We start from the raw sequence: 26,630 nt of genomic DNA, 5'->3' as shown, positions 1-26,630 counted from the left end.
GAAGTGAATGATAAAGAGGTGCACCAGCAAGAGAGGGTATTTGAAACGAGGAAAAAGGGATATGATCAACACCAAAAGTTTGAATTGGTCCACCGGAGAAGAAAAGAATGAAGAATGATTAACTTGAGACTCTGTTAGTATCTTCATGAGAATCACCGGATAAGAATATTGACGGAAAAAGGATGGAGAGACTTCACAAAAAGGATACTTGATAAAGAAATCCGAGTCCTCGAAGAAAAGGGGGTGGGTGGGCGGGAAAAAACAAAGGCAACTTTGAGACAAATGAAACAAACACCGTCGAGAAGAACTGATACTTGATCTTGCGGATGTTGAAATGTTTGAATCCACTTGAATAGAAAACACGCCGGTTGAAAAGGATTGACAGCACAATCTCGATGACCAAGAAGGATTAGTACTCACATCGGAGTATGAGAACACCATTTGGGGAAGGTATGGAATCAACACTTGACATTGAAGCAACTCGAATACCACAACTCAAAAACAAAAACAAAGGATTGGATTGCAGAATAAGCCAGAACAAACATATGATAGAGATTTCATCCGAAGTTTTCGTGGTGGGGCCTACACGGGCTCGATCGTACAACACCATCATGTACAAGCCAGTGCACATGACATACGAAGCGTCCCCGAGTCGGCATAGCCAAGGACTCTTTAAGACACAACGAGACCACTGTAAAACCAACTGTGAATAGGCGGACCACTAGACGTTGAACCCCAATTTCATATCACTTTGGCTATCACTTTGATCAGACATGCTGCAAGCTGACTGCTGACCCTGTGAACAGATTATAGATGAGATAGAGTGGATGAGCATCACAAAATGCAGAGATTTTTGCAAAAGAATGATCCAAAAACTTAGTTTTAGTTTCCCACTGAAATAATCTCGGATCTACCGATTTTCAAACTCGATGATACCGAAACAGTTTTGGAACCTAAACTAGTGAACTCGGTTGGACCGAGTCACAGTTCGGTGGCACCGAGACTGCTAGGGTTTCACTGAGTTCCAAAATCGGTCACACCGATAAGTAATTCTCGGTCAGACCGAGTCTCACTTGTGCAATGGCATAAGCCAAATCGGTGGGACCGAGTTTTTCAACTCGGTGGGTCCGAGATGGTTTCGACGGAAACCTAACCCTAAAATTTTTGAATCAAACCTAATCTATAAGCATTTTGACTGGATAGAAGTGTTTCAATCGTGGCAAGAAACATGAAGAACACAATGTGCTAGGAATTGGACGAGGAATAGCACTGTGATCGAGTCCATACCCTAGTTCGGCGGAGACTCGCTACGGTGGCAACGGCGGGGGCAGAATTCCCGTTGACAGCGACGAAGACCAGCTACTGGAGGCGGCTGGCGGCGAGAAGACGATCCGGAGACCACGAAGGCAGAGCAGGCTATCGCGCGGGCGAAGGGGTTCGGAGAAATTTCCAAAATTTTGCTCGTGACTATATATAGCCCGACCCTGTCGGTGTAACCGAGTGGAACAACTCGGTGGCGCCGAGATTCATAACTGCGTGCAGTTACTGAAACTCGGTGTGACCGAAATGTTCAAATCGGTTGCACCGAGATCGAAAACCTAGATCAACTTAATGATCTCGGTAGGACCGAAGTAGGGTATCGGTCAGACCGAGAATCATAAAGAGGTTTTGGAAGTTTAAGTCTATGACGAATCGGGGACTCTGAGCGCTCCTCACACAGAGTGGTTCGAATCTGACTTGATCAAATTTTGTGATGCAGCATGAATAGAATTTGAGACGAGAAAAGCATAGATAGCTAGAGGAGGTTCTTAGGCATTCTTGTCCATCCACTTGGCAAAAAGAAATAAAACCGAACAATCAAAACAACAAGTGGATGTCCTCGAATGAGTAAAATATGCAACCAGCATGCTCACACAATAAGATGGAAAATGAAATATGTGGCAAGGCATGCACAACCAATTCTAGCATCTATCAAGCAATTTGCGATGACTAGGTCATCTATATATGAGTATATTGACTTAGGAGTCAAGTGACAACACTTGATCATAGGTCATACTCATCGTTTAAGCTCAAGTGGGGTTACCACTTTTACATAAAGCATTGTTGTGTTCACATCTTTAGAGTTGCTTTAGCTCAAGTCTTAGAGTAAAGCTCCCCCTAGATGTGATATCCCCCCTAAGAGGGATGAACTAACCTTGGGTTTTGTCGATGATGACTTCATGTAGATGTTGAAGATGTGGATGCTCAATGTTGATGTAGATCACTTGGAGCTATCCATTTGAGTGAATTCCACTTTCAATACCTACATGGGTTAGTCCCACAAGGAACAAACAAGGATATCCATAGACATAGAGTGATGCACACACAAGATGATGTCCATGAAGACTTTTAGGTTACCTTGTCCCTTGTCTTACCAACAAGAGGGTTTGTGACTCCTTGTACTAGTGCAAGATGTGGAAGTTGATTGCACTTGTTCTCGCCAAAATGATAAGAGTGAAGTATGTTGGCGGAGTCACCCTCAAGAACTCTCTAGTTCTTCTTCTTTTGGATCCCCATCATCTTGATGGGAATCCTTGGAGTTGTAGTCGTACTTGATGAAGTGGAACTTGAAGTAGTCTTGGGAATCCACTTGACTAAGGTCTTAGGAGCTTCTTCAAATGCGTCGATTTCCTCTTGAAGCTTGTCCTTGCCTTTTTGCTTGTAGTCTTGTGGTGGAAGATCATCTTGAGCTTGTGTCCCCTTGAAAGAAGTATCATACTTCTCTTGTTGAGGGACAAACTTTGTCTTGGGGTATTGATCTTCTTCCCACTCAACTCCATTGGCATTGACCTTTCGTTCAAAACCAACACCTTGATTCTTCCGGTGCATTCCTTGCTTGCGCACAATTTCCTCGAATTGCTTACTCCCGGCAAGGCTTTTGTACACTCCTTTCTCTATAATTCCCTTCAATAAACTATTTTCTTGCTCAAGTGTAACTTGGCTAAGAGAATCATTAGTGAAATCAAGAGAACTACTAGAAGCAACAATATTGGATTTAGCATGATCATTGTTACTACTAGAGGAAGAATCTTTCTTGTTCTTGTTACTAGACTTGACTTGAGGCATGTAAGTAGATAAGAGTAAACGCTTGGCAATGTAAGAAGAACTTTTCTTACGGAGATCATCATTGATTGCTTTTAAGAACTCATGCTCTTGCTCAAGATTGAGCTTTTCAAAGCGTAATTTCTCATGAGCTCTTAAAAGTTCTCGATGATCTTCGAAGATGGTTTCATGAGCTAACTTAAGAGTGTTTAGTTCTTTAGTTAGAGCCTCAATCTTCTCCTTATCATTGTCATTCGTTTTATCTTGATTAGCATGTTTAATTGACGTTTCATCATAGTATTCATCACTAGAGTTGTCAACAAGCAAATCATCTCCTAACAAGTCATCTTCATCACTATTGAAATCAACATACTCGGGGTGTGTTACCTAAGGACCTTTGGCCATGAAGCATCTTCCAATTCCTTCATTTGGTGAGTCAAATATGTTGTAGGAGTTGGTTGACTCAAGTGGTAGACCGGTAACACCTTCATCTTGAGTATCTTCGGAGTCGGAGTGATAACTTCTCTCGGAGTGGCTGTCGGAGTCGGAGCCAGATACCCATTCACCAACACGAGCTTGATGTCTTCGTCTTGTGTAGCTTCTTGATGATTTTTCCTTACTTTCCGAATCCTTGCTTCTCCGTGAGTATCTTCGTTCATAACGATCATCTCTACTCCTTCTCTCTCTTGGTGATGATTCTTTGCTTCTTCTTTTTGGAGAATCTTCTCTTCTCTTGTAGGGAGCCGTACACTCATTGGAGAAGTGTCCGGGTCTTCCACAGTTGTAGCAGTTTCGCTCTCGACTAGAAGATCTTTTGTCATTGTAGGACCTTGACTTGAAGCTTCTATCTTTGCTTCTACTCTTGTAGAACTTGTTGAAGTTCTTCACCATTAAGCTCAATTCTTCATTGAAGTCTTGTTTCTCACTCGAGATGTAGGGGCTTCACATGAGGCTTTATAGGCACCACTTGATTTGTTGTGAAGTTCCTCTTTATCCTTAAGTGACATCTCATGAGCAACAATTCTTCCAATCACCTCCGTTGGCTTGAGATCTTTGTAATTGGGCATCATTTGGATCAATGTGCACACGGTATCATATTTTCCATCCAAGGCTCTTAGAATCTTCTTGATGATGAATCTATCGGTCATCTCTTCACTTCCTAAGCCGGCAATCTCATTTGTGATGAGAGCAAGCCTAGAGTACATTTCAGCGACACCTTCACCATCCTTCATCTTGAACTTGTCAAGTTGGCTTTGGAGCACATCCAACTTGGATTCCTTGACGGAGTCGGTACCTTCGTGCATATCAATCAAAGTGTCCCAAATTTCCTTTGCATTCTCAAGACGGCTGATTTTGTTGAATTCTTCGGGGCACAATCCGTTGAAGAGAATATCACAAGCTTGAGCATTGTATTGCAACATCTTCAACTCATCCGCGGTAGCTTCACGGTTTGGTTCTCTCCCATCAAAGAAGTCACCTTGCAAACCAACACACACAATAGCCCAAACGGCGGGGTTATGTCCAAGAATATGCATTTTCATTTTATGCTTCCAACTAGCAAAATTAGTACCATCAAAGTAAGGACCTCTACGGTGATAATTTCCCTCGCTAGACGCCATACTCTCCTAGGTTGTGAAACCAAGGCTATGACCACCAAAAGCTATGGAGATCAAAGCAAATGGAGACCAAAGCTCTGATACCACTTGTAGGATCGAAAGTATGTCTAGAGGGGGGTGATTAGACTACTTGACCAAATAAAAACTTAACCTTTTCCCAATTTTAGTTCTTGGCAGATTTTAGCTATTTTAGGACAAGTTAAGCAATCATCACACAATTCAAGCAAGCATGCAAAGAGTATATTGGCAGCGGAAAGTAAAGCATGCAACTTGCAAGAATGTAAAGGGAAGGGTTTGGAGATTTCAAACGCAATTGGAGACACGGATGTTTTTCCCGTGGTTCGGATAGGTGGTGCTATCCTACATCCACATTGATGGAGACTTCAACCCACGAAGGGTAACGGTTGCGGGAGTCCACACAGGGCTCCACCCACGAAGGGTCACGGTTGCGCGAGTCCATGGAGGGCTCCACCCACGAAGGGTCCACGAAGAAGCAACCACCCACAAAGGGTCCACGAAGTAGCAACCTTGTCTATCCCACCATGGCCATCACCCACACAGGACTTGCCTCACTAGCGGTAGATCTTCACGAAGTAGGCGATCTCCTTGCCCTTATAAACTTCTTGGTTCAACTCCACAATCTTGTCGGAGGCTCCCAAGTGACACCTAGCCAATCTAGGAGACACCACTCTCCAAGAAGTAACAAATGGTGTGTAGGTAATGAACTCCTTGCTCTTGTGCTTCAAATGATAGTCTCCCCAACACTCAACTCTCTCTCATAGGATTGGATTTGGTAGAAAGAAGATTTGAGTGGAAAGCAACTTGGAGAGGCTAGAGATCAAGATTCATATGGTAGGAATGGAATGTCTTGGTCTCAACACATGAGTAGGTGGTTCTCTCTCAGAACATATGAGTTGGAATGGTGTATGTGTTCTGATGGCTCTCTCCACTAGCTCTCACACGAATGAAGAGGAGGTGGAGGGGTATATATAGCCTCCACACAAAATCCAACCATTACACACAGTTTTCCAATCTTGGTGGGACCGAATCAACAAACTCGGTCGGACCGAAAATGTAAACCTAGTGACCGTTAGAGATTTTCGGTGGGACTGACATGCAACTCGGTGGAACCGATATGGTTAGGGTTTGGGCATAACGTAATCTCGGTGAGACCGATTACACAAACTCGGTGAGACCGAATTTGGTAATTAGCTAACCAGAGAGTTGGTCAGGCAAACTCGGTGGGACCGATTTGCTCTTTCGGTGAGACCGAAAGTTACAAAGGGGAAACACTAAATTTACATTGCAATCTCGGTGGGACCGATTCGCTCTTTCAGTGAGACCGAAAAGTTACGAAAGGGAAACAGAGAGTTTGCAACCCCATCTCGGTGAGACCGAGATCCCTATCGGTAGAACCGAAATGCTAGGGTTTGGCAGTGGCTTATGACAAGTGAAACTCGGTGGCGCCGGATAGGAAGAATCGGTAGGACCGAGTTTGGCTTAGGGTTTAGGTCATATGTGGATATGGGAAAGTAGTTGAGGGTTTTGGAGCATATCACTAAGCACATGAAGCAAGAGGCTCATTAAGCAACACCTCATCCCTCCTTGATAGTATTGGCTTTTCCTAAAGACTCAATGTGATCTTGGATCACTAAAATATAAAATGAAGAGTCTTGAGATTTTGAGCTTGAGCCAATCCTTTGTCCTTAGCATTTTGAGGGTTCCACTTTCACATCCATGCCATGCCAATCATTGAGCTTTCCTGAAATAATCATCTCGGAATAGCATTAGCTCAATGAGCTATATGTTGTTATGAATTACCAAAACCACCTAGGGATAGTTGCACTTTCAAATTTGCTTGTCAGTGCTTGTCCTAAAGCGGGCTGCTTTCGTCAACCTCTTAATCCATCTGACTCCGATTACCAGGTTACTTCCCACTCATCCTCTAGCGAGTCATCGGCTACTCAGCTGCCACCGCTCAAAACGGTGCTTGGGTAAGCTATACTTATCATAATATTTGCAGCACATCGCCTTGGAACATGTCCTGTATTTGATTTTGTTATTCCTTTCAGGGCCAAACCTAGGCCAAGCAAGAAGGCTCGCCTGGACAAAGCGGCCGAAGAAGATGCCGTCCTTGAACCGGGCAAGACACCAGATCTTGAAGCGGCTATTCCTGAGGATATACCCAATGATCCACCGCAGCAAGACGACGATCTTATTGCTGAAGAGAGACCTATTGATACCTCAAATCCTGTCAATCAGCCCACAAGCTCCATCCGGATTGAGAAATCCACCGGTCCAGCAAAGCCTACTGACAACCAACAGCCCCAGTGCAAACCGGCGATACCAAGGATGATGAGGTTGTCATTACTAGCATTGGCCATACAGAGCCAAGCAATCCTGTCGCTTTGTCCACACATTCTGCCAAGGAAGAATTTGCTGCCTTTGGCAAAGGCAAGTGGAATGCTGATCTGGCGACTTACGCTGCTCTGAACGCCCAAGATATCCATTCCGGCTACCTGAACCGACTATATACTAGTCGTGACTATGAAGCCGGTCTGGTTAACATGATGAAAGATAAATATGAGGTAACTTCCATATGCTCTTTCCTGCTTGTATGCTTCAATTCTTGCTGACTCTCCTAGCCCCCAAGGGCCGGTTTGTAACCTTCTTTCAAACCGGGACTTACTAATATAAATCTTAATGCTTTGAAATTCGCTGATGTAGCCCCCAAGGGCCGGTTCAACTTAGCGTAGTTAAACCGGTACTTTAAGTAATTGAGATTGCCGCATCAGAATATATACGAGCAAATAGCCATTAGCCCCCAAGTGCCAAGTTGAATACTTGTATTGATCTGGGGACTTTGTAAGCAATTGAAAGATGAAGATCGAATATGCATTAGCCCCCAAGTACCAAGTGCATAACTTGTTATGTGGTTGGTACTTCAATCCTTGTACCGTTTTGTTGAAGCATATAACTGTCTGCATGCAGGCTGAGCTGAAGACGAAAGAAAGCCAAGTCGCCGATCTCCAAGAAAACCTGAAATCCCAACAAGCTGAAGCCTCCAAAGAAAAGAGGAATTAGCCAGCGCTTTAAGCGCCATGGAACAGCTTAAGGAGAGCTTCAAGAAGAAGCGGGCGGATTGGGCCACTGAAAAGTCCGCTTTAATCAAACGAGCAGAGGATGCCGAGGCTGCACTAAAACTGGTGGCGGGTGAACTGACCAGCATAAAGTGGCACGTGCATGCCATGACCACTGCTATCTTTGGTAAGCCAGTTTGTCTTCTAAATTGATTCTGCCTTCTTACAGAGCTGCCGGTTTGTTAACCCTTTATGATATTTCAGGGACACGCATTGGTCACTTGGGGTCAGATGTGCGGAAGAAATTGAAAGCCGCCTATACATTGATCGAACAACTGTACACTGGTGCACAGTGTATCATCTGTACTGCATCCCACAACAAACCGGCGCCCACTTTGATTCAAGACACTCTGATGAAATTGTCGGTGCTTCTTGCCCGGGTTGAAGAACTGAAGAAATTTGCTGCTCGAACTGGTGCGATCAATGCCTTAATCCGGGCAAAAGCTTGGGTGCCAGATTTTGATCCTATTGAAGTGGCTCAGGGCTATCCCAGCTTGAAGGAAGACGGGTCAGAGTTTGGTGAAGCGGATCTGTGAGCAATAAACCGGGAGGTGCGTTCGCTAGCTTGTCAATTGGCTGAAGAAGCAGACTTGTCTCATTATCAAGCCCAATATGACAATCAGAACAAGCGAATAGCTGCACCAATTCATGAATCGGAAAATCTTATCCCTCCAATCCGTAAGCATACTTACGCTCCCGATATTGACCCGTCATTGTTGATCCATGATGAAGCTGTCTTTCAAGCATTAATGGGAATCGACTAGACAACTGTTGATTTCCAGCCGCTGGATAGAGAAACTGAAGCTGAAGCGGCGCGGGATGATCCACAACCATCAGGCCAGGGTGATGGCCAAGCTTGAACCGGAAGCCGGTTTAAAACTGCTTCTTCCTTGCGAAAAACAATGATCTTATTGTGGGCACCATGTTGCCTTGTAATAGGCTAGATGATACTTTTGATGCTGATATGCCTTCGTGCATAATTACTGCAACTTGCTCTTTCTTTGGGTGATGAACTTTCCAAAGTACTTTCTGTAATAAAAAATCTTAAAGTGCCACTGCGGTTGTACCGTCAGGCGGAATATGATGTCTGCATACATGAAATCAAAACATCCGAAATTTTTTAAGTATATGACCAAAATTTTGAGATACATAATACCTGCCATCGTTGAGCGTGAAGTTGGCTTGGCAAAAGTTGAGATACATATAAGCTTGAAGCGGAATTGAGAAGAAAATGCCAACTTCTGCCACAAAAGAGCTTGAAGAGGCATCTTCAGGGGAAGGGTCAAACGGAATTGTTGGAAAACCAACAATGAGAAGAATAAGCTTGATATGGTCTTATGGAATACATCCCAAATTATGAGGTGACAACCTGCCACTAGCAAAACCAAAGATTGGATAGATATCAACAAGGAGACGAGAAACTTACTTCACCGTGAGGATAAATGAAGAACTTGGGTCATTTATGAGCACCATAAATAGCAACAATCCTTAGGGAAAGCTTAAGGTGAAAAAATAACCCAAGATAACTCCAATGAAGAGATTGATGGATTTAAGATATCTCATTCTTGACAACATGTGAATCATGAAAACATGAACTCAATTATCAAGAATGACATAATACCACCTCCAATAATACGGAAGAAAGAATTGCACTCCGGATAGCAAGATGAAGAATGCTTGAGCTCCTTAGAAAAGAATCTCACTGAACACTTGGAGAAGGGATATAAATCCTTGATGAACCATCATGTAGAACCTTCATGAAGAACTCTGGTAAACAAAAGAATAACGAAAATAAAGAGAAGTTGGAAACACAAGGTGAAACCTTGTAATGATTTAGATGGATCTCCATGATAATTAGAGCTTGGAACTCCAGGAAAGAAAAGATAAAGCATCTCGAACCGAGAATGTGATATGATGAACCACTCCGGAAAGAAGAAATTAGATCACTTGGATGAAACAGGAATAAGAATTACATTATGCTTAACCTTCACCAATTAAATTGATGACGAGCAAACGGATTTGGCATACTACTTATTCTCTTAGAAAAGATTAAGAGAGATATAGCGCCAACTTGAGAAGGTATTGAACGAACCACCGGTAGGATAGAAATAACAAATGAATCGATATAATAACAAAGGAAGAGAAATCTTGAACGAGCCACCGGTAAGAATTGAAAACGAATGAAGTAAAAGGGGTGAATCACCGGTAAGAATTTGAAGATGGAATTGGAAAAAGGCACAAATCGCTGGGAAGAATTATAAAATGAACGAAGATGCTTGAGAGGATTTAGACACATGAGAACGAAGGGATCATGAGTCGATTAGAGATCACTTGAACGAAGCACCGGTAAGATTTAGAGTATGAGAGCTGAAAGCTGGAATGAATAAATCTTAGATGGTGGGCTCCGGATAATCAAACTGAAAAGACTCCTGAATTACTCCGGATGGGTGGAAAGAAATCTCACAATCGAAAATATTATGAGAGGATGGCAACAAACTAGAGCCACAAATCTTGAAGAGAATGAAGCAAGATATGGAGGAAAAACTCTTCTTCGGTCTTCAAAATCTGAGAATGATGATGAGAAACACCACCATGAATTGTTGAGGCAATCTGGAATGAAGAATGTAAAGGTTGAGCCAACGATGAAAAGAATTTGAAAGATCTTGGAGAAAGACATTTGATTAATGATAATTCATTCTTACGTCAAACTTTGAAATGAATTTGAGACTAACTCCGGGAGAATAAGAAGAGTCAGGTAAGATCCTGGGAAAAGACCTGTGGGTTAGGGGCCACTCAAGAGAAAACACCGTTAGAATGGTTAAAAAGAGAGATTGCACCGGTTGAATTAAAAGGCTTGAATGAGATAACATCCTCAAAATAGCTTGAACGGATTAAGAGTGGAAACACGAATCTTCTGAGATATCTTTAGCACTCTGGAACAAAAGAATAGTGCGAAGTGAATGATAAAGAGGTGCACCAGCAAGAGAGGGTATTTGAAACGGGGAAAAAGGGATATGATCAACACCAAAAGTTTAAATTGGTCCACCGGAGAAGAAAAGAATGAAGAATGATTAACTTGAGACTCTGTTAGTATCTTCATGATCACCGGCTAAGAATATTGACGGAAAAAGGATGGAGAGACTTCACAAAAAGGATACTTGATAAAGAAATCCGAGTCCTCAAAGAAAAGGGGGTGGGTGGGCGGGAAAAAACAAAGGCAACTTTGAGACAGATGAAACAAACACCGTTGAGAAGAACTGATACTTGATCTTGCGGATGTTGAAATGTTCGGATCCACTTGAAGAGAAAACACGCCGGTTGAAAAGGATTGACAGCACAATCTCGATGACCGAGAAGGATTAGTACTCACATCGGAGTATGAGAACACCATTTGGGGAAGGTATCGAATCAACACTTGACATTGAAGCAACTCGAATACCACAACTCAAAAACAAAAACAAAGGATTGGCTTGCAGAATAAGCCAGAACAAACATATGATAGAGATTTCGTCGGAAGTTTTCGTGGTGGGGCCTACACGGGCTCGATCGTACAGCACCATCATGTACAAGGCAGTGCACATGACATACGAAGCATCCCCGAGTCGGCATAGCCAAGGACTCTTTAAGACACAACGAGACCACTGTAAAACCAACCGTGAATAGGCGGACCACTAGACGTCGAACCCCAATTCCATATCATACATCTGACGGAAAGATATCCTAAGAGCTACTTGAATTCCCACTTATAAACTCCCGAAACTTTCTGGTTATGCAATCGGGTGTTGGGGATACAAGGGAAGCATAATATCTCACCCAAAACTAACAAATCCTACATCCAGCTATATCCATCCTTCAACACATAACCAAGAAACCTTCGGAAATCGTCTACCTCAACCTTCGAAAAGCATCCGTCATACGAGTTATGGCAATACTCCCGAACTCCCGCCCCAGTACTGGGTGGCGTCGAGGTTATCTCACCAACAACTGCATAAAAGAGATTTTCGATGTCGGCGAAACTAACCTCAGGTATTCCAGAACTGCAACCATAAGATTGTGACGACAACACCTCGGAGCTCAACTCCCCGGGACACTGCCACAACCCCTAAGTGACAGGAGGCACCAAGAACAATGTTCTCGTCACAAAACCATCAGAACGATTCCAAGATACCCGCGTGATCCTAAAAAAATTTAAGTGAAATTTGAGAAGAGAAGAGTCAAAACTCTATGTCGGGATGCCTTACCAGAGCGATGAGGGGACTGGGGAGTAAAAGAATTCCTAAACTTTCCGATATATAAAATCCTAAATGACTCAAAACATTTTTCTAGACTCAACAACAGCTGCTAAAAATGATCAAGCAGTGGGGGCTCCTAAGGTCGGGGAAGGCTATGATTACCAACTTGTAACGGCCTCGATGCGGCTATATCTCCCACGTGTCGAAGCACGACTTAGAGGCATAACTGCATTGAAAGCAATGTCGCAAGTGAGGTAATCTTCACACAACCCATGTAATACATAAGGGAAAGAGATACATAGTTGGCTTACAATCGCCACTTCACACAAATACATGAATAAAGCATTACATCATCCAGATACAATCAAGGTCCGACTACGGAACCAAAATAAAAGAAGACTACCCCAAATGCTACACAGATCTCCGATCGTCCCGACTGGGCTCCACTACTGATCAACTAGAATGAAACAACACAAAGGGCAAGATCTTCATCGAGCTCCTCCTTGAGCTTGGTTGCGTCATCTGCATGGTTCAACGGCACCTGCAAGCTGGTTTTGGAAGTATCTGTGAGTCACGGGGACTCAGCAATCTCGCACCCTCGCGATCAAGACTATTTAAGCTTATGGGTAAGGTAAAGGTATGAGGTGGAGCTGCAGCAAGCGACTAGCATATATGGTGGCTAAACATACGCAAATGAGAGCGAGAAGAGAAGGCAAGGCACGGTCGATAAAACTATGATCAAGAAGTGATCCTAGAACAACCTACGTCAAGCATAACTCCAACACCGTGTTCACTTCCCGGACTCCGCCGGAAAGAGACCATCACGGTAACACACGCGGTTGATGTATTTTAATTAAGGTCAACTTCAGGTTTTCTACAACCGGACATTAACAAATTCCCATCTGCCCATAACCGCGGGCACGGCTTTTGAAAGTTCAAATCCCTACAGGGGTGTCCCAACTTATCCCATCACAAGCTCTCACGGTCAACGAAGGATATTCCTTCTAGCGGGAAGACCCGATCAGACTCGGAATCCCGGTTACAAGACATTTCGACAATGGTAAAACAAGACCAGCAAAGCCACCCAGATGTGCCAACAAATCCCGATAGGAGCTGCACATATCTCGTTCTCAGGGCACACCAGATGAGCCAGACGTCGGGTGGGCCAGCCCAGAGTTGCCCCTGGTAGCTTCGGACATCGCTCAATTTGGACCAACACTCAGAGGAGCACTGGCCCGGGGGGGTTAAACTAAAGATGACCCTTGAGTCTGCAGAACCCAAGGGAAAGAAAAGGCTAGGTGGCGAATGGTAAAACAAATGTTGGGCCATGCTGGAGGAGTTTTATTCAAGGCAAACTGTCAAGGGGTTCCCATTATTACCCAACCGCGTATGGAACGCAAAATCCGGGAACATAACACCGATATGGCGGAAACTAGGGCGGCAAGAGTGGAACAAAACACCAGGCATAAGGTCGAGCCTTCCACCCTTTACCAAGTATATAGATGCATTAATTAAATAAGAGATATTGTGATATCCCAACAAAATATCCATGTTCCAAACATGCAACAAGCTCCAATCTTCACCTGCAACTAACAACGCTATAAGAGGGGCTGAGCAAAGCGGCAACATAGCCAAACAACGGTTTGCTAGGACAAGGTGGGTTAGAGGCTTGGTTCAACAATATGGGAGGCATGATAAGCAAGTGGTAGGTATCGCAGCATAGGCATAGCAAAAGAGCAAGCAACTAAGCAGGCAAAGATAGAAGTGATTTCGAGGGTATGGTCATCTTGCTTGAAATCCCGCAAGGAAGAAGAACGAGTCCCTGAAGAAGACAAACGGACGTAGTCGAACGGTTCCTCACAAACGCGACGTTATCGGAACCAACCCGAAGAAGCAACACCGGAAAAGAGCAAACAACCTAGTAAACAACCATCACATAATCATGGCATGATGCACGATCAAGTATGATGCATGTCCGGTTTAAATATGCAAGACATGGCAAAGTGCAACAACCAAAACTACAAATTAAGTGGAGCTCAATATGCAACGAGTTGCATATTGACGAAACACCATGTCCATTATTTAGTTCTCTCTCGGTTATGTATCCACCAAAATTAAATGTTGGTTAACATGGCAAGAGGTGAGGCATAACAAAACTACACCATCTAAACAATTTAAATGGGGACGGAAACATCAACCAACAATTCCGGTAAAACCCCATATGCATTAGGAATTTAATGCAACAACAATTTTAACCAATCTTGAAGTTGTTATCATGATGCGGATGACATGTGCAAGTTTATGCAATTTTTATTAAAAGTTTGACAAGAGCATTATGAAGCATTTGGTCACCATGGCAGAACAAAAGGGGTGCCACGACAACTCATTGAGATGTCGGTGCAAGAGAAAATGTGGTTGAACGGATCATGCGAGGATGGTGGGGTGATCCTGGATACCGGGTTTCCCATGGGTCGACGGCATGGCAACCGAGGAGGAACGTGCAATGACAACTCGGACACGGTTCGAACATGAGCATCTCATACAACATGCATTCATTCTTGGAAGGTCATCTCAGCGGTTATACCTTTGAAGCGTGCGTTATCGGAGGGGTTTGGGTTCGATGCGGTGCAGGGGAAGTAGACATTCTTGGGACGCTCGGTAGTGGAAGTAGGGGGACAAGACGACGGTAGAGGTACTCGTGATATTGGCGGTGGTAGTCGTTCACGTTCTTAGTTGCACGATTTTCCGTAGATGTTCGGGATCACGGCGAGGGACTTGACATCTACGGAGGCTTCAAGGGTCAACGGTAGTTGTTCTCGTATCATCGCGGAAGTAGTCGTACTCGGCGATAGTGGTACTTGGTGTTTCGTTCGGTACTCGTTCAAGCATCCAAAGTCTTCAGTGCTACGGTAGTCGTACACACATTCGGAGAGGACTTGTCGTTTCGGTATGAAGTCGTTTAGGCGTCGGTCTTGCCGGTGGCGTAGTTGGAGAAACCCCGTAGTCGTACACAGGTAGTAGAGGAACTTGACGCATCCAAATGAAGCAACACGAAAGACTCGGGTCTTGGTGGTCAACGCAGGAAGGCAGGCGACGAAGAGCTTGTTCTCCTCTGCACTGCTTCGATGTAGAGAAACAGGAGGCAGAGGCGAGACGGGCAACATGAGGCGGGGACAGACGAGGCAGGCGCCGGACGAGCGGATTCTAGCCGCCGGTGAAGGATCCAGGCGGGCACATCAGCAAGGGCCCTGGACGGCGTCTGCTGCAGATGGAGTCCTGCGAGGTTAGGACGGAGCGGCAGTGGAGTCGCGAGGAACGCAGGGGCCGTGGGTGAGCTCGCTCGGGGAGCTTGTCGGGCGCATCTGGTCGATGTCGAAGCCAACAGAGGCGCAGCGAGAGGAGCTCGGCCCCTGGCACGTGTGAGGACGGGAAGGAGCGGCGCGGCTCCTCGGCGGCTTGGACTCTGCCGGCCGGAGCAACAGAAGGGAGCTCCTTCTCCCACCGAAGACGGCGACGGGAGGAAAGGGAGAGAGGCGACGCGAAGATGGAGGCGCCATGGCGTGTGCTAGCGCGATGCTGGAGGGAGGACGAGGGGAAACGGGCAAGCGGCGGCGCTGAAAGGGCATTGAGGGAGAGAGCGGCGGCGAGGGAGCAAAGGGGTGCAGCGCGTGCGTACTGATCCCCTCTGGCAGCGTTGAGGGACGAGGAGGGAGCAAGGGGGAGGAAACAGGGAGGCTAGGGTTCGGTCGGGCCTTGGCTAGTTCTTGGGCCGGCCGGCCTAAGGCTGTAGCCAGGCCTTAGGGGAAAAAGGATGGGCCACCCTGAGATCTAGGCTGGGCTCTCTCTCTGTCACTCTAGAACGAAAAAAATAGAGAAGAAAAAAATCAAGAAAGAAAGAAAGAAAAGAGAGAAAAGAAGATGGCAGGAGAAAGAATATATTCTCAAACTCATAAAAAATGAGTCTAATCCAAGAAAATAGGAGTGGGCATGGATGCAAGGTTTAGATTCAAACACATTTGAATTAAATTCAAATGGGTGAATAGGAAGTGGAGGTTTGGAAGGTCCAAAAATGTTCGGTTTTTAGAGGAACCTCGATAAAAGAGATACAGAATTGTGGACAAGATGTGAAGGTCAAACTCGAAGTGGAAATAGGCATGAGGATTATTTTCGCACGTGTGTTATGGTGAATATCAAATTAAAGAAATATTGAATATAGCTCCCTACTATCGGGAGGATAGGTTATAAAGAGAAACCACCAAGTGAGTTCCCTCGATTTAAATGGATCGAAGATCCACACAATTTATTTAGTTGAGTTAAGAAAAGAAATGACATGATGGCATGATGACATGATGCAATGCACATGATGCAATGATGAATGCAAAGAACCAAACAAATCACACGACGAAACCCGGAAACATGGAAGGCATCTGAAGCTCCGGTCTTGGGGCCTCACAGTACGGCAGGTAAGGAAGTGTCCAATCCGGAATAACATGAAGAGCTGCCACCAATTGAGCCTCCGGATCAGGAATAGCCAAATCCGCTTCACCAGGGATCTTGACCAACGGGTTGTGCAGCACATCCAGAAAAACATTGGGCGGGACCGGTTTGCGCCGAGAGCCCAGCTGGCTTAAGGCGTCCGTCGCTTCATTTTTCCGCCGGTCCACGTGGTCCACCTCACAACGATATGCTGCCATGAGTGGGTCCTTGGAGTCCCAAGTGCCAGACACTTGCTGAGCCACGAGGTCCGAGTCACCGAAGCATTTAACTCGACTTAGATTCATCTCCTTAGCCATCCGGAGACCATGGAGCAAGGCTTCATACTCAGTTGCATTGTTAGTACAAAGGAACATTAAGCGGAGAACGTAACAAAACTTATCACCTCGTGGAGAAGTTAATACGACTCCAGCCCCCGAGCCTTCCAATTGCCTGGATCCATCAAAATGGATGGTCCAATATGTGTGATCCGGCTTTTCTTCAGGTGCTTGCATTTCCGTCCAATCATTGATGAAATCAACAAGTGCTTGAGACTTAACCGTCGTCCGACGCACATACTTCAAACCGTGCGGCCCAAGCTCTATAGCCCACTTGGCAATCCGGCCAGTTGCTTCCCGGTTCTGGATGATATCCCCCAAAGGAGCAGAACTGACCATCGTAATTGGGTGCCCTTGGAAGTATTGTTTAAGCTTCCGGCTTGCCATAAAAACTCCATACACCAGCTTCTGCCAATGTGGATACCTTTGCTTGGACTCAATGAGTACCTCGCTGATATAATAGACCAGACGTTGAACCGGATGCTCCTTACCTTCCTCCTTTCGCTCCACCACAATAGCCACGCTGACTGCCCGAGCATTAGCAGCAACATACAGCAGTAACGGCTCCTTGTCAATGGGAGCGGCGAGCACAGGCGGATTGGCCAACTACCGCTTTAAGTCCTCAAATGCTTCATCAGCAGCGGAACTCCAAACAAACTGATCCGTCTTCTTCAACATCTGATACAAAGGGATTGCCTTCTCACCAAGACGACTGATAAACCGGCTTAACGTGGCAATCCGGCCTGCCAGGCGTTGAACATCATTGATACACTTCGGTTTAGCCAGGGAGGTGATGGCTGTGATCTTCTCCGGATTAGCCTCAATTCCCCTATTGGACACCAGAAAACCCAATAACTTGCCCGCTGGTACACCAAAGACACACTTGTCCGGATTAAGCATCATCTTGTATGTCCTCAGGTTATCAAAGGTTTCGTTCAAACATCAATCAGAGTCTCCTTCTCCCTGGATTTAACCACGATATCATCCACGTAAGCATGTACATTACGACCAATCTGCTTGTGAAGACAATTTTGCACACACCGTCGATAAGTTGCCTGGGCACTCTTGAGCCCAAAGGGCATAGACACATAGCAGAAGGCTCCAAAGGGAGTTATGAACGCCGTCTTCTCCTGGTCCTTAACTGCCATTTTGATCTGATGATAGCCAGAATATGCATCCAAAAAACTTAAACGCTCACAACCCACCATAGCATCAATAATTTGATCAATACGGGGGAGGGCAAAAGGATCTGCTGGACAAGCTTTATTAAGATCTGTGTAATCCACACACATGCGCCAGGTGCCGTTTTTCTTAAGGACCAGCACCGGATTGGCAAGCCACTCAGGGTGAAAAACTTCAACAATAAAGCCAGCTGCTAAGAGCCTGGCTACCTCTTCTCCAATCGCCTTGCGTCTTTCTTCGTTAAACCGGCGGAGGAACTGTTTCACCGGTTTGTATTTAGGATCCACATTAAGGGTGTGCTCAGCGAGTTGCCTCGGTACACCTGGCATGTCAGAGGGCTTCCATGCAAAAATGTCCCGATTCTCACGGATGAACTCGATGAGCGCGCTTTCCTATTTCGGATCCAAGTTGGCACTGATGCTGAACTGCTTGGACGAATCGCCAGGTACGAAGTCAACAAGCTTAGTTTCTGCTGCCGATTTGAACTTCAGGGCCGGATCATGCTCCGTAGTTGGCTTCTTTAATGGAGTCATGTCTGCCGGATCAACATGGTCCTTATAATACTTCAGCTCCTCGGTGGCACAAACCGACTCTGCATAGGCCGCATCTCCTTCCTCGCACTCCAAAGCGATTTTGCGGCTTCCGTGAACCGTTATTGTCCCCTTGTGACCCGGCATCTTGAGCTGCAAATACACATAACAGGGTCGTGCCATAAACTTGGCGTAGGCCGGTCGCCCAAATAGGGCGTGATATGGACTTTGGATTTTCACCACTTCAAACGTCAATGTCTCCGACCTGGAATCATGATCATCCCCAAAGGCCACTTCCAAAGCTATCTTACCAACAGGATATGCTGATTTGCCAGGTACTACACCGTGGAACACCGTATTGGACGGTTTGAGATTTTTATCTGTTAGTCCCATACGACGGAAGGTCTCATAGTATAAGATATTAATGCTGCTCCCTCCATCCATGAGCACCTTGGTGAACTTGTAACCTCCCACCTGAGGCGCCACCACCAGAGCCAACTGACCCGGATTATCAACCTGGGGAGGGTGATCCTCTCTGCTCCATATGATTGGCTATTCAGACCAGCGTAGATAACGGGGTATGGCCGGTTCAACAGAGTTGACCGCCCGCCTCTGAACCTTCCGGTCTCGCTTGTCCAAGCTAGTGGTGAAGACATGGTACTGCCCACTGCTCAACTGCTTTGGGTTGCTCTGGTAACCTGACTGTTGCTGCTGTTGGTTGTAACCACCCTGGTTGTTCTGACTATTTTGATTATTATGTCCGCCCGGATTACCATTAAATCCTGAACCAGAATTTCCTCCACCGTAACCCGGCCCGGACCCTGAGCCACCGCCGGAGCCGTGATCATACGGGAAAGCATTAGAATTCTTGAACTCCTGCATAATGAAGCAATCCTTCCAAAGGTGGTTTGCTGGCGCCTCCTTCGTCCCATGTCTTGGACAGGGCTGGCTCAGTAGATAGTTTAGGCGGTCCGGGTTAGGGTTGGGCGCCCCATTGCAATTTTTCGGTTTACCCTTGCGTCGCTGGCCATTGTCCCGCGTGTTGGTATTAGCCACAAAGTCCATGTTACCATCCGCTTTATGCTTGCCTCCACCACCATTGCCTGCCTAGTGATGCCGCTGACCTTTGGAGTTGTTGTTCCTCTTTCCCTTCCCTGCCTTGTCATCATCAGATTCGGGATCCTTGGTACTATCAGAATCAGCATACTTTACCAAAGCAGCCATGAGGGTTCCCATGTCAGTGCAATGACGCTTCATCCGTCCCAACTTCAGCTTTAGGGGCACAAACCGACAGTTGCCTTCTAGGGTTAATACAGCGGTGTCAGCGTTGATGCGGTCTAATGAATGCAACACTTGTGAAACCTGGCGCACCCAATGAGTCGTCGATTCTCCTTCCTCTTGGACGCAGGCAGCTAAGTCCACTATCGACATAGGCTGTTTACATGTATCCTTGAAATTGCTGATAAACCGGGATCGTAACTGGGCCCATGAACTGATAGAATTAGCCAGCAAGCTTTTTAACCAAGTACGGGTCGTTCCTTCAAGCATCATGGTGAAGTATTTCACACACGCCGCGTCATCCACATCAAGCATCTCCACGGCCATCTCATAGCTCTCCACCCATGTCTCTGGAGGTTGATCCGCCGTGTAATTTGGTACTTTGCGCGGGCCTTTGAAATCCTTGGGCAGGCGCACATTGCGTAAAGCGGGGACAAGGCAAGGCACCCCCAAAGAACTAGAAGTAACACCAGGTTCGATCGAGATAGTTAGACGAACCGGCGTGAGCTGCCGAGCCTGATGTTGTGCGGCTAACTCGGCCTCCCTGCGTGCTCGGGCCCGGTCCACCACTTCCTGAGCGTTATCAGCACCACCTGCCGGGTTGTTGCCACGGGGTGATCCACGTCGTTCATTACTCGACACTGCCGGTTCATCCATATGTATGCTATAGTGCCGTCTTGGACGGGGGGTCGAGTGGATCCGATCGCGGCTGTACGAGTATGCTTCCTGTTGGACCAAATCTATCCTCAGAAGCTCCTTGACCCATTGCGTTTCTACTGCCTGCGGCGAGTCACCTTCAATTGGAATGGCCTCCAGCCGTGCAGCAGCGGCGACGAGATTGTCCATTGGGTTGGAGTAGTGACCCGGAGGTGTTAAAACAGCCTGAGGTATAACGGCGTTTTGACGAGGCAGGTCCATCTGACGAGGCTGAACCGGTGCACCGGTCCCAGGAGCTTCCGCTCGGTTTCCCTCCAGCAGATTGCTGGTTCCTGCTCTTGGGGTGTTGAAAAGGTCTCTGGCCTCAAAAACCGGAGGCAAACGGGATCGGTACTTCCTCCTCATGACTTCCTGCGACGCGCTCTGGTCCAACATGAGCCTGTAGGCTTGTGCGTCTAAAGCGACCCGCTCTGTGGCCATCCTGGTGTCCTCAGCTGCCAGATCCGCCTTGGCCTGGGTGATCTGTTCCTTTATCTTTGCAATCTCCGTGTTGTGGACGTCCTGATCCGCCGGATTAGCTTCCGCCATAAGCACAGCCAATGCATCAAATAGCTCTGATAGAACTTGAGCCGGCGGGCGCACAGGGCCTCCTGCCCCGGCAGCCATTACCGCTGCTGAACCGGAGGTTGTTGCCGCATCAGTCAAAGAATGAAGCGCTGCTTGTGTGCCGGCCATGAATATTCCAACTCGGTTGGGCAGATCAGAGGGGTCCGGAATACTGTCGCCATCGGAACAACCCCCAATCCGGCCATCTTGTAGCTGATAAAGAGATTCGGTTTCCCCGGTCGATGACTCGTCATCGGAACAAACGACGGTCTCGCTGTGAGATTCCGATCCATCCTCATAACTTCCTCCATGGATGACTCCCACGAAGGCATGCTTAATGGCCGGTTTAACCCGGGCGGATCGCGCATGCTGAGCTGTCTCGATGAGGTCGGTGCAGATGTCCGGCTCAGGGCCCGGTTCACCGATCTTGCCAATGAAAACGTGAATGCCACCAAAGGGGACCCGGTACCCGTACTCAACTGAGCCGGCCTCGGGGCCCCAGCCTGCATCGTCGATGTAGAGCTTGCCGCGACGACTCTTAGTCATCCGGCCTACGGTGTAGGACTTGAGTCCTTCAAAGCGGCCCTCCAAGAACTTGAAACCATCATGTGATAGCCCCACGGTGGGCGCCAACTGTCGTGGTTTTGTCACGGCAGATGTCCTAGAGAAAGGACTTAGTCGTGGAGCCATCGCGACGGGTTAGCTTGAAGGGGTTAAAGCGGACACAGGGACGCAAGAGAGTTTATACTAGTTCGGCCCCTTCGATGAAGGTAAAATCCTACGTCTAGTTGTGATGGAATTGATGGGGTTTCGATGACTAGGGAGCAAACAGGCTTCGCCTAAGTCTCAAGTTGTTGTCTGTTGTCCTTGAACCGCCGCTGGGTCGCCCCCTTATATACATGGGTGACGCCCGTCGGTTCACAAAGTCCCAACACCGGCCCATATTCGTATCCGGGTTGGTCTCTCCTTATTCCTAACTTACAATACAAGTTTATATACAAATACCGGTTTACAGCTACAAGTCTTAAACCGACTACAGGCCTTAGGCCCTCATCTGTCTTCTTGGGCTTTAGCACTCTTGAACTACTGATGAAGTTGACCCGGCCCAGATAGGCTGGTTTACGCCCAGCAGTAATATCCCCAACAGCTATGATGTTTGGCATCAGGAAATTCAACTTCTTTCCGCTTTTGAATCGAGACACCACCAAGTTCTGTGTTCGGCCCATTTACAAACTCTGTGCGCCGATTTAAGTGAAAGAAATCCCGGAACAGTTCTGCAGTTGGTTCTTCTTGTAAATATACTTCACAGAAGACCTGGAAGTTGCATAAGTTGGAAACGGAGTTGGGACCAATATCTTGCGGATGAAGTTGGAAGCTGGCGAGCACATCTTGATAAAACTTTGACCCTGGCGGTTTGAAGCCACGGCCTATATGATCAACAAAGACCACCACCTCGCCCTGCCTTGGGGTTGGAGGATTTTCTATTCCTGGAACTCGCCATTTGATTTCAGTTTTCTTAGGCAGGGAACCGATGCTAACCATCTCATTCAACTGAGTCTCAGTAACCCGGGAACGAGCCCAGTTGCAGGCAGTGAATTGTTTGGCCATTGCGAAACAAACAAGCTGAAAATGAAAGGCCGGTTTATAAATTACGCATGATTATATGAAAGAGATAAGGGAGTAAGAAACATACTGATATGTGAAATGGTGTAAACCGGAGACTAATGCAATAAGGAAAAAAGGTAATACTAGCACAGGATTACTCAGACACTGTTAAACCGGAGCATAATTATGAAGGTAAAATGCTCCTTCGGTTTATCAGAGGGCTAATGGCATAGACTGCTTATACAAGGTTAAACCGCCTATGATTGGTTCAAGGAGAAACAGATCTCACAGGGACATAGAAACAGATCTCACAGTGACGTATGAAATTTTCGGATCTAAGATAAGACATAAAAGTAAAAATAATTGGATCTAGAAGGGGTGTAGAACCGAAGCAACTTATGAAGGACTAGATCAGTTCTTTGCGCATAAGGGTTTGTGGTGACAAGGGAAGGTTAGCTACGACAAGGAGTATGTCAGATATGAAGTATTCACCTAAAGGCCATGAAAGAGAAACACTGAAAGCTCTGATGAACCTCAAGAACAGCGAAGAACAAGCAAACCCTAATGGATCTAAGAAAGAAAGGGGAAAAGAATTACTGTGACGGCGGAAGCAGCGGAAGGGCGCTGTGGAACTCTGATGCAAATAGGTTGATGCAGCGGCCAACGGCGGAGCAGAGGCGGAGTTCGAAGATGGCGGCGGCGCTCAGGTGCGAGGTCGTCGAGAGGAAGAAGAAGAGATGAATGGGTAGCGGAAAGAAAAGAAAAGGGGTTCGCTGTCCCTATTTATAAGGTGAAGAGATGAAACGGCAAGTGCGGGAATCGAGGAGCCCAAAAATGGATAAGTTAATAAGGGTGTCGCCTCGATGGCTGAAGACATATTAAATGAAGGTAATCTTTGACATCAACGGGTGGATGACATCAGGACGGTTTATCATAATCTTAAAGTATGACGTCACGGCGGTTTACAAGATCGAGGTGAAGATATGAGGAAGAATTTTTCTAATTATTGAAGATTGACATGAATGAGTTCAAACCAATCTGGGGCCTAATGTTGGGGATATTACTACTGGAGGTAAACCGGCCTTATGTAGCCGGGTTGACTCCTTGAAGATTAGAAGCCCACAAAGATGCAAGGATGATGGCGCTTCATGGAGGCCCAAGGCCCGAAGGTAGGTTAAAGCCTGTAAATGTAAACCGGCTTAGTTGTGTAACTTGTATTGTAAGATAGGAAGGATAGAGATCGAACTGGATACGTTTATGATCCGGCTTCGGGACTCTGTAAACCGGCGGGCGTCGACCTATGTATATAAAGGGAAGACCCGACAGCGGTTTAGGGACAGATAACAACTCGAGAGCCAGACAAAGCGGATTCACTCCCTGGCCTTCGAAACCCTAGCAATACCAATCACAACTAGACGTAGGCTTTTACCTTCCTTGAAGGGGCCGAACTAGTATAAAATTCCCCGTGTCCCCTTGTCCGGTTCAACCCATTAAAGCTAACCCGTAGCGATGGCTCCACGACTAAGTCCTTTCACAAGGACATCTGCCGTGACAAACCCACGACACGTACGCTTACACGAGACTGGTTCTACCGACGTGCTTTGCACACATGTGGCTGGCGGGTGTCAGTTTCTCCAACTTTAGTTGAACCAAGTGTGGCTACGCCCGGTCCTTGCGAAGGTTAAAACAGCATCAACTTGACAAACTATCGTTGTGGTTTTGATACGTAGGTAAGAACGGTTCTTGCTAAGCCCGTAGCAGCCACGTAAAACTTGCAACAACAAAGTAGAGGATGTCTAACTTGTTTTTGCAGGGCATGTTGTGATGTGATATGGTCAAGACGTGATGAGATATAAGTTGTTGTATGAGATGATCATGTCTTATTGAAGTTATGGCAATTGGCAGAAGCCTTATGGTTGTCTCTTTATTGCATAAGATGCAAGTGCCAAATAATTGCTTTACTTTATCGCTATGCGATAGCAATAGTTGCAAGAGCAATAGTTGGCGAGACGACCATGTGACGACACATTGATATAGATCAAGATGATGGAGATCATGGTGTCATGCCGGTGACGATGGAGATCATGATGATGCTTTGGAGATAGAGATCAAAGGCACAAGATGATGATGGCCATATCATGTCACATATTTTGATTGCATGTGATGTTTATCTTTTATACATCTTACTTTGCTTAGTTATGACGGTAGCATTATAAGATGATCTCTCACTAAATTTCAAGATAAAAGTGTTCTCCCTGAGTATGCACCATTGCCAAAGTTCGTCGTGCCCAGACACCACGTGATGATCGGGTGTGATAAGCTCTACGTCCATCTACAACGGGTGCAAGCCAGTTTTGCACACGCAGAATACTCAGGTTAAACTTGACAAGCCTAGCATATGCAGATATGGCCTCGGAACACTGAGACCGAAAGGTTGAGCGTGAATCATATAGTAGATATGATCAACATAGTGATGTTCACCATTGAAAACTACTCCATTTCACGTGATGATCGGTTATGGTTTAGTTCATTTGGATCACGTGATCACTTAGAAGATTAGAGGGATGCCTTTCTAAGTGGGAGTTCTTAAGTAATATGATTAATTGAACTTAAATTTATCATGATCTTAGTCCTGGTAGTATTTGCATATCTATGTTGTAGATCAATAGCTCGCGTTATTGCTTCCCTATATTTTAGATATGTTCCTAGAGAAAACTAAGTTGAAAGATGATAGTAGCAATGATGCGGACTGGGTCCATGATCTGAGGTTTATCCTCATTGCTACATAGAAGAATTATGTCCTTGATGCACCGCTAGGTGACTAACCTATTGAAGGAGCAAATGCAGACGTTATGAACGTTTGGCTAGCTCAATATGATGACTACTTGATAGTTTAGTGCATCATGCTTAACGGCTTAGAATCGGGGCTTCAAAGACGTTTGGAACGCCATGGGGCATATAAGATGTTCCCAGAGTTGAAATTGGTATTTCATACTCATGCCCGTGTCGAGAGGTATGAGACCTCTGACGGTACTTTGCCTACAAGATGGAGGAGAATAGCTCAACCAGTGAGCATGTGCTCAGATTGTCTGAGTACTACAATTGCTTGAATCAAGTGGGAGTTAATCTTCCAGATAAGAGAGTAATTGACAAAGTTCTCTAGTCACTATCACCGAGTTACTAGAACTTAGTGATGAACTATAATATGCAAGGGATGACAAAAGTAATTCCCAAGCTCTTCGTGATGCTGAAATCGACGAAGGTAGAAATCAAGAAAAGGATCAAGTGTTGATGGTTGACAAAGACAACTAGTTTCAAAAAGGGCAAAGGGAAGAAAGGGAACTTCAAGAAGAACGGCAAGCAAGTTGCTGCTCAAGTGAAGAAGCCCAAGTCTGGACCTAAGCCTGAGACTGAGTGCTTCTACTACAAAGGGACTGGTCACTAGAAGCGGAACTGCCCCAAGTATTTGGCGGATAAGAAGGATGGCGAAGTGAACAAAGGTATATTGGATATACATGTTATTGATGTGTACTTTACTAGTGTTTATAGCAACCCCTTAGTATTTCATACTAGTTCAGTTGCTAAGAATAGTAACTCGAAATGGGAGTTGCAGAATGAACAGAGACTAGCTAAGGGTGAAGTGACGATGTGTATTGGAAATGGTTCCAAGATTGATATGATCATCATCGCACACTCCCTATACTTTCGAGATTAGTGTTAAACCTAAAATAAATGTTATTTAGTGTTTGCATTGAGCATGAATATGATTGGATCATGTTTATTGCAATACGGTTATTCATGTAAGTTAGAGAATAATTGTTGTTCTGTTTACATGAATAAAACCTTCTATGGTCATACACCCAATGAAAATGGTTTGTTGGATCTCGATCGT

The sequence above is a fragment of the Triticum aestivum genome, chromosome 6A (genome assembly GCF_018294505.1).
Source record: "Triticum aestivum cultivar Chinese Spring chromosome 6A, IWGSC CS RefSeq v2.1, whole genome shotgun sequence".
NCBI classification, from domain to species: domain Eukaryota; kingdom Viridiplantae; phylum Streptophyta; class Magnoliopsida; order Poales; family Poaceae; genus Triticum; species Triticum aestivum.
The sequence above is the reverse complement of the archived record's forward strand: the minus strand, read 5'-3'. Positions refer to the sequence as shown.